This window comes from Salarias fasciatus, chromosome 15 (genome assembly GCF_902148845.1).
Source record: "Salarias fasciatus chromosome 15, fSalaFa1.1, whole genome shotgun sequence".
NCBI classification, from domain to species: Eukaryota; Metazoa; Chordata; class Actinopteri; order Blenniiformes; family Blenniidae; genus Salarias; species Salarias fasciatus.
Genome location: NC_043759.1, coordinates 26,012,225 through 26,020,789, shown reverse-complemented (window position 1 = coordinate 26,020,789; position 8,565 = coordinate 26,012,225). Strand labels below are relative to the sequence as shown.

The window sequence follows — 8,565 nt, the reverse complement described above, 5'->3', positions numbered from 1 at the left end:
ACCAACATCAAACTGACATCTGGTTCTTCTGGATGGAAAATGAAAATGTGTGGATTCTTTCATTTGTCAATATTTTTCAGTTTGTTCACTCCTCCTGGTTTCAGACTCTGAGTCTTGTGTCGGTTCCTTTTCTGCTTCTGTCTGTTTCACAGTTTCTGTGTCTGACCTGGAAATGACCTCTGACCTCTGGTTTGGACTCTGTTCCTGCTCTCTGCTCTCCAGTCACTGTTGGACCTGAAAACATTTCTCTGTTTCATCTCCATCCTGTGAAATGAGATCAAATCCTCTTACTGCTCCACAGACGCTCAGCCAGCTCCTCCTGCTTCATCCTCCTCAGGAAGTCCAGAGTCATCCTCACTAATGACTCTCTGCTGCTCCTCTGCTCTTCATCCTCATCCTCTCTCTCTCTCTCTGAGCATGCTGGGTAATCTGGACTCAGGAGCTTCTTCATCTTCTTCAGCTCCTCCTTCATGAAAGCCACCATGTTGTCCTCCAGCAGCTGGAACAGAGAAACATCTGGAGTGAGACAGATGGAGATGTGAGTGTAAATCCAGGATGACAACATGTGAAGCCGAGTCACTCTTCATGTGGATCTCCAGCAGAAACAGCTTCAGCATCAGTGAAGGCTGGAAGCTGGATGAAGGTTGGACTGTTTCACTCTGGACCTGAATGGATCTAAGAAGCTGAGAGTCTGCTTCATGTTTCAGCTGGAAGTCTCCACAACTTCTTCTGTCTCACTGATGTGACAGTAAAGTGTTGAATGGAGACTTGTTCTCACCATAAAGATGGAGTCCAGATGTGTTTGATGCTGAGGGGCGGAGCCTCCACGGAGAGCCTGGGAGCTCTGCTGGCTGACGCTGCAGAAACATGTTGACTTTGTTCAAGCTGCTGTGATGATGATGAATCCTGACACAAACACTGATTCTCACCCCTCATCATCTCCTCCTGCTCCACTGTTAAAGTCAATGGGTTTAAACATGGACCCATCACTCTTCAGGAACACACAGCTGGATGGAAACTCAGAGTCAGAGCTGAAAACAAACAACATCAGGAACAGACTGAGTGGAAAAATGGAGGAAGACTGGAGGATAAAAGGAAGAAGTGAGAGTTTCAGTCTCTGATGATTCTCTGAGTGAGAACTAATGAACAGTTAGGAACTTTAGCAGGATTTTGACTTCAGTAACATGTCTGAATCATTTTCTCAAAAAAGACATGAAATGCAGAAAACAATAGCAAATAAACCTCACTGTGTTCTGAAGTCTATCTCGAAGTGCTTGGACCGGTCACTCTTCAGGGACACACAGCTGGGTTCAACTTCAGGCTCTGACCTGATACCAAGACACGAAGGTATTAGAAACACACACACACACACACACACACACACACACACACACACACACACACACACACACACACACACACACACACACACACACACACACACACACACACACACACACACACAGTTGCATGATGTGAAGAAGACTGGTGGACAGTTAAAGATGGAGTCTCACCTCTGAGCTGTGGTCTGGTTCTCATGTTCTCCACACAGAGTCCTTTTAGAGGGAGGGACTCCCTCCTCTCTGTCCTCACACTGATCCATGGCAGAACACACACCTACACACACATGCATGCACACACAGTTCAATTAGATCAATGGTGACGGCCTGTCTGATTTTCAAACTACTGTTTAATGACAACTGTGGGTCTGGTGCTCCATCAACAACCTCATCCTGAACATCTCCAAGCTGAAGGAACTGATCATCAGGAGCAAACCGGACCTTCAGCTCAGAACAATCAATGGGGACAGGGTGGAGATGGAGCCAGACTTCAGCTTCCTGGTCTCCTCCATCAGTAAAGACCTGACCTGGACTGCTGGCTCCACCCCGATCCTGAAGAAGGCCCAGCAGAGACTTGACTTCCTGAGGATTCTCAGGAAGAAGAATGTAAAAGCTCAGCTCTTGGTGTCCTGCTGCTGCTGCTCGGTGGAGTCCGTGCTGACTCCAGCATTGAGCTGTGGTTTTCCAGCTGCAGCAGAGAGGAAGCAGCTCCAGAGGCTCAGAAACACTGCCAGACCCTGAGCAGCTGCCTCTCCCTTCTCTGGAGGAGATCTACCACACCTGCTGCCTCAGCAGGGACTCCTCACAACCCGGTCTCCACCTTTTGAACTCCGACCCTCAGTGAGGCACTTCAGGGCCATGAAGGAGAAAAAACTGACTATAAACAGATTTTACTCTGAAGCTGTCGTTGCCCTGAATGCTGCTAACAAAACCAAACCAAACAGCTGACTGTCCTCACTCTTCACTTTGCAGAAACTCAGTCAAAACACAAAGCACAATAACCCAAGATGAATATCCTTGAAACTTTTTTGTATTCCACATATTTTAACTTGACCTTGTAAAATACCCTCATCCCCTCTTTTATATTGGCCTTTGTACAATCTCTAAATCTTTATGTCTTCACTGTTTTCTCCTTGTTCATGTTGTCCTGTTTCCAAGAGCTGCTTCTATTTCAGATTCCATTGAGCTTTGTTCACAGTGACAATCAGTGAATTCTGACTCTGATGTCAAACTTCACTCCGACACAAACTCTGAACGTCCACAAGCCTCCAACTCCTGATTCCAGCAGGAAATCACCAGGAAGATTAATATCTAGTCCATTTCTACACAAGGTGTGTTCAGAAAGGTCTCAGTACAGAGAGGAGTGTCAGCGACTCACACCGTGTCTGCTGTGCGCACATGTGTGTATGTCCTCACTTGCACTGTGCAGAAAATTGACATCAACATGCGTCAATCAGAGTGAAGGAGGGCTGGAGCCCCGCCCACTGTAGAAACCGAAAGTATAAATACTTAATTTGTTTTTTTCAGCAAAAGTAAAAAAGCAAAGAAAGAGTTAAACATTCGTTTAAATGTTTTTCCAGCAGGTGAATGAGAAGAAAGCAGCTGTCAGGTTTGTGATGGTGAGAATGAAAGAGAAAAAGAGAAGTTAAAAAGTCTCCTGCTCCGTTGTGGAAGCTTCTAAAGAGCTGACAGATTCTCACCTGAACTCTCTTCACATCTTCTTCAGACTCTTTTCCATGTGAGGAAGCTTGAGGAGAGAAGAAGCTGCTCTGTGTTCCTCTCTGTCCGTCTCTCAGATCTAACAAGACAAAGGGTTTTCTCCTCTGACACACCCAGAGGAGGAAATTCTTGACTTTAAAACCTGTTAAACCTGTTTGATGACGTTAATCAGAACTTTAAAGTGAAAATGGAGTTTTAAGATAAAGTCTGACACAGCCGGTGGCGGGCAATTCACCACCTCATAGGCAGCTGCAATTGCGCCCCCAACCCAGTGGACGCTGTGAGGACAGCGGCGCTCCACGCCCCCTGGTCCTGAACCGCACAAACAGCTGGTCTGTGGTGCGAAAGCCAGCTGTGCGCTCAACGTAGCAACGCAGGGCCCTGACCGGGCACAGCAACCGCGGTCGAGGGTCGTCCCCAGACGAGCCAGGCAGGGAGGCAAGTGCCTTGATCCGGATCACTCGCAACCGGAAGTCCGAAGTGATCACCTTGGGATGAAAGGCCGGGTTAGGCCAAAGATGCACCAAGCCCCAATCCTGACTGAACACCATGCAGGAGGGATGGACCCACAGGGTGCAGAGATCCCCAACCCTCTTGGCAGATGCCAGCGCCAACAGCCTTAAAGGAGAGAAAGCGGTCCTCTGCCTGCTCCAAAGGCTCGAAGGGGGGTCCTTTAAGACCCTCCAACGCAACATGGAGGTCCCACGGGGAGACCATGTGACTGGGGGTTGGCCACAGCTGACACGCCCCACGCAGAAACCGCTTCACCAACGGGTGACTGCGCACAGAAAAGCGCCCGAAGCCGTCATGGCCCGCTGCAATGGCTGATGCACACACCGCGAGAGTGGATGCAGCGCGACTGCTGTCCAGCAGAGCCTGAAGAAACTCCAGCACCCCGCCGATGGTGCAGGAGACCGGGTCCCAACCCCGCTCCAAGCACCACGACGTGAAGAGATGCCACCGAGACCTGTAAGCCTTGACAGTAGAGGGAGCCCTGGCCCTCTGGATGGTGGAAACCACAGCCGGGGGAGATCTAGTCCCACTAGTCTCACCCTCTCAGCTTCCAGGCCAAGAGTCTCCTGCAGTAAAGCGTTGGGCCCGTCGGGGATCGGCCACGGGTCTCTGGACCAGGTCCGGGAACCATCTGGCGCTCGGGGTGTCCGGGACTACCACAGTCATGTGGAGGCCCTGCACTCTCACCCTGCGCAGTAATGGGGTCAAGAGGAGGGTCAGAGGAAACGCATACAGGAGTCCCGGAGGCCAGACTCTGTCCGCGAAGGTGTCCACCCCAAGAGGGGGTTCGTCTGATGACCTGAGCGAGAACCAGAGTGGGCACTGTGCATTCTCTGCATTGGCGAAAAGGTCTGCCACCGGGTGGCCGAACCTGCGCCGGAGTCGGGCTGCCACCCACGGGGACAGGCCCCTCTTGTCACAGAGTGGGCCTCCCCGGTACATCCTGTCCGCGCTGACGTTGAGAGCCCCGGGCACGTGTCGCGCTCTGAGAGAGGCGAGGTGCCGGTCCGCCCACAGCAGGATCTCCACCGCCTTGCGATGAAGGGGGAGAGACCGCGTCCCCCCCTGCCTGTTCAGGTACGCCACCACCGTGGTGTTGGCGTAGCCTGGTCCGGAAATGGAGCAGCACCTGCTGCACCGCCGTCATTTCCAGCACATTGATGTAAATAGGGGTGGAGTCCCAGGCACTGCCCACCGCAAGGTGACCTAGGGTGCCTCCCTATCCTGCAAGAGACGCATCCGTGAACACCTCGACGTGATGTGACACGCAGCCCAAGGGGACTCCTTGCAGAAGAAGAGCAGGATCCATCCAGAAGAGGAGATCCTCACGCGCCTGGGGCAGAATCGGGACCTTCCTGTGCCCGTCCCGTTTCTTCAAGAGGCAGAGGCGACCACCGTTGGAGCCTGCACATGTGCAGAAGGCCCAAGCGAACTACAGGATGGGTCACTATCAGGGACCTCAGGGTTGACAGGAGAGAGCGTCCAGCTCCAATCCCAGATAAGTCATCTGCTGAGCTGGGATGAGTGCACTCTTGTCCCAGTTCACCACGAACCCCAGGAGTTTGATGTGGTGCAGGACCTGGTCGTATGCTCCACTGCCTCCTGATAAGAGGGCGCTAGTATCAGCCAGTCATCGATGTAGGTGAGGATCCTCAGACCACAATGACGGAGGGGCTCCATCGCGGCTTTGACACACTTGGTGAAGGTGCGAAGGTGTGAAGGAGCAAGGGAGTAGCCGAAGGGGAGCCGGTTGTATTGAAAATACCGGTCTCCCACGGCGAACCTGAGGAAGCTCCTGTGCCTCCTCAGAATGGGGATGTGGAAGTAGGCGTCCGTGAGGTCGACTGACGTCATCCAGTCCCCAGGGCGGATGCTCTCCAGGAGGTGTTTGACCGTCAGCATACGGAACCTCCTGGTGGCCACGTGAGCGTGAAGGACCCGCAAGTCCAGAATGGGTCTCATCCCACCGCTCTTCTCGGGAACCAAGAAGTAGGGGCAGTAAAAGCCCGAATGTGCCTCTTCTGTCACCGCGCCCCAGCGTAGGAGTGAGGACACCTCTGCTTTAAGAGTGGCCGCCCCCGGAGGGCATGCGAGCCGCGTATGAAGAAACCCATTGAAAGGAGCTAGGCGGGCAACACGTGAACTGCAGGGCGTAGCCGCATCTCAGCATCCTGGACAGCCAGGGTGAGAGTGGACCCAGCATCGCACATCATGTCTGGAGGCAGCGTCGTCCCGAGACACTTCGGGCCGCTAGCCTTGCCAATAATGCCGTAGTCCGAGCGCTCGACAGCAGGGGCGCGAGCCGGCATAAACCCAGAGCTCTGAAGCTCCACTGCGCTCACACAGGGAGATGCAGGTGGGGAAGCAGCCTGTAGCGCTTATGAGTTGACGTTAAGTAACCGGAGGTGCTCCTCTTGTGCACCATGCAAGGTATGAGGGCGAACGGGCCTGGTTCACCGCTGTGATCCACTCCCGCAGCCGCAATGCAGCGAAACCGCTGCGGAGGGAAAGCCGGCGAGGGAGCAGGGGGCCTGGCGCTGAGTGCAACGCGTCCCTCTCTTGAGGGAGCGGCGTGCGGGCAGCGTTGCTTCATGCGGTGGTGGGAGGCCTCCGGCGGAGCAAGCGTGGCGGGTGAGACGGCACGCTCCGCACAGCTCTGCAAGGCGGCCGCGGCCGGGGGTTGCTGCTTATCAGGGAGTCCGGGCGCCACCACGAGCGCACCGCTCACCTCGACACTCCGTTTTATGAGGCAGCGGAGGGAGGGAGGGAGAGAGCTCTGCCGGGCTCGACATGCTTCAGTCATGCAAGCGCAGTGAGACAGGGAGGACTGTTGCTCTTTAGTGATGTAACGGTCCTGATGGCCTTTAATAGTTAATTTTTCACAACAGAGGATGCAGGCAGATGAGCAGACGGGGTGCTCCGCGACTCAGGAGCGTGGGACTGTCTCGGCTGTTCTGAGCCCCGGGAAGAAGAGGACCGGCAGCTGAGCAGGTCTGGTCAGGTACCACGGCGTCCCAGAGGGCAGACCTCCGTCGTTCTGCAGGCTGCCGGCACTGCGGATTCAGTGAAGGTGGGGGTGAAGGGTGGGGGGTGAGCTGCTGAGAGCCTCGGGCCGCCGCCTCCAGATGGTCAATGATCACCTGGATGTCTGGACCGAAGAGGGAGGAAGTCGACAGTGGAAGCCCCAGGATCCCCCTCTGGTCCCGTTCAGCGAGGGAGGAGAGGCCAAGCCACTGGTGCCTCATGGCAAGCTGGGCGCTGGCCATGGCGCGGCCTCCGTTGATGGCAGTGGTGCGGCACATGCACATCAGGACCTCGGTCGTGTTCTGGATCTCCTCGATGTCCTCTGGCGATAGTTCTGACCGCTCGTGGCAGAGCTTATCGATGGAGCCTTGGAGAAAAGTCATATTGTTAGCCAAGGCGAACAATTGATTGTCATTAGCATAACCACGGTCCAGGAAGCCCGCCATGCGCCTGTCTCTTTCAGACAGCAGCATGGGTTTTCCGCTGGGCCACGGAATGGAGGTGGGTAAGAGGCAGAGCCTCACGGACTCCTCTATCATAGGCACTCCGGAGACAGGCGGCCAGACGTCCACTGAGCAGTACTCACGGTAGCCCTTCACCGCCCCCTTGGCGGTGAGCGGAGCTCACCAGACACGCTGCTCGTTGGCCTGGAATGATGGCACGGCAGGACACAGCACTGCAGTCCGGGACCAAGCCTGAGACTGGGTTGCTAGCCCGAGTGCGAAGTAACGCTGTGCCGGCTCCGGAGGCTGCGGCGGGAGAGCTAGGCCAGTGCGTTCGGCAGCGGAGGTGAAGAGCCCCACGAGGTGCTCTACAAGCTCGCGGGGGACACTCATGCAGTTGGTTTTTGAGAATGTGGAGAGGGAATCATCGTGCCGGGCAGATTCCTCCGATCCAGAAGAGCTGCGGCAGCTGAGGAGATCCCCGCCTGACTCGGCCCAGTCAGTGAAAGAGGCGGGAATGGCGGTGAAGTCTGCGCTGGTGTCGCCCGGGGTGGGAGTCGGTTAAACGGCGCCCATGAATGCTGTTTGGATTCCTCGAACGGCAAGGCGAGGCAGGCAGGGCAGGATGCCCGCTGGCGGTGATGCCGCCAGCCAAGGCAGGTGAAGCAGCGTTCGTGGCGGTCTTGCTCCAGGAGCGCTGTGCCATGCCACAGCCACGGCAGGAGTACGGCCTGACGCCGGATGGCGACTCTTCACGGGCCGACTTGTCCATCTTGACATCTTGTCTTGAACAGAGCTTCGACTATCTCAAGGGCTGAGAAAGAAGAACGAAGTGGAGCAGGCGCGCGTTGATTATATCCCCTTGGTGAGGGGCGTGGCAATGTGCCAGCACGTGTAGGGGATTGGCGCGTTGGTTTCGGATTTGTCTCAGTGGTTGACTGGCGCCAGAGGGGAGTACCAATAGTGAAGCCCGTAGGTGGGCTGAGCACCACACAAAGTAGATTGATTCACTGTGTTGATATGACTGAATGGTCACCTACAACTTGCTGCAACCAGCACACCGCCAATGATAAGAACGGAGGTTCTGGAGAAGCGTGTGTGGGAGGGGGGCAAAACCTCTGCAGTGTTATCAGTGAAAAGTAGGTTGGCAACTGTTGCTCCTTCTCCTTCCATAAGTTCCTCAGAATGTGGGATTCACAGCAGAGTTCAACTTCCCACCACAACAAGACATCTTACACATGGAGCCTGTTCTCTCTGTCAATGATATGAGAGCATCCACATTGCTGTTTGTAGCAGTGAACAGAGGCCCTTGAGGTTTTCCAGCAGACGACTGATCTTGCTTGAATTCCATCAAGAAGTTGAGCAGTACTTGCCAAAACCTGGGATTGAACCAGGAACCTTTAGGCCTTCAGTCTAACGCTCTCCCAGCTGAGCTATTTCAGCTCAGAAATAAAAACTTACCCTTTAAAAAAAAAAAAGCAGAACATTAGACAGCAGAATCCACGCAAAGTTGGATGGAGATCAGC

The 8,565-nt window shown here is 54.5% G+C and overlaps 1 long non-coding RNA gene and 1 other non-coding gene across 2 annotated transcripts; both read right to left on the bottom strand.

Annotated features, from left to right (window-relative positions):
* Positions 1 to 798: 798 nt before the first annotated feature.
* LOC115401712 (uncharacterized) lies at positions 799 to 1,574 on the bottom strand. The gene is made up of 4 exons (XR_003932998.1): positions 1,515 to 1,574; positions 1,248 to 1,328; positions 930 to 1,031; positions 799 to 857 (listed from the first exon to the last, which is right to left on the bottom strand). It is a non-coding gene; the product is annotated as an uncharacterized LOC115401712 (long non-coding RNA).
* Positions 1,575 to 8,409: 6,835 nt separating this feature from the next.
* Positions 8,410 to 8,482, bottom strand: trnaf-gaa (transfer RNA phenylalanine (anticodon GAA)). Its single transcript has one exon. It is a non-coding gene; the product is annotated as a tRNA-Phe (tRNA).
* Positions 8,483 to 8,565: the final 83 nt, after the last annotated feature.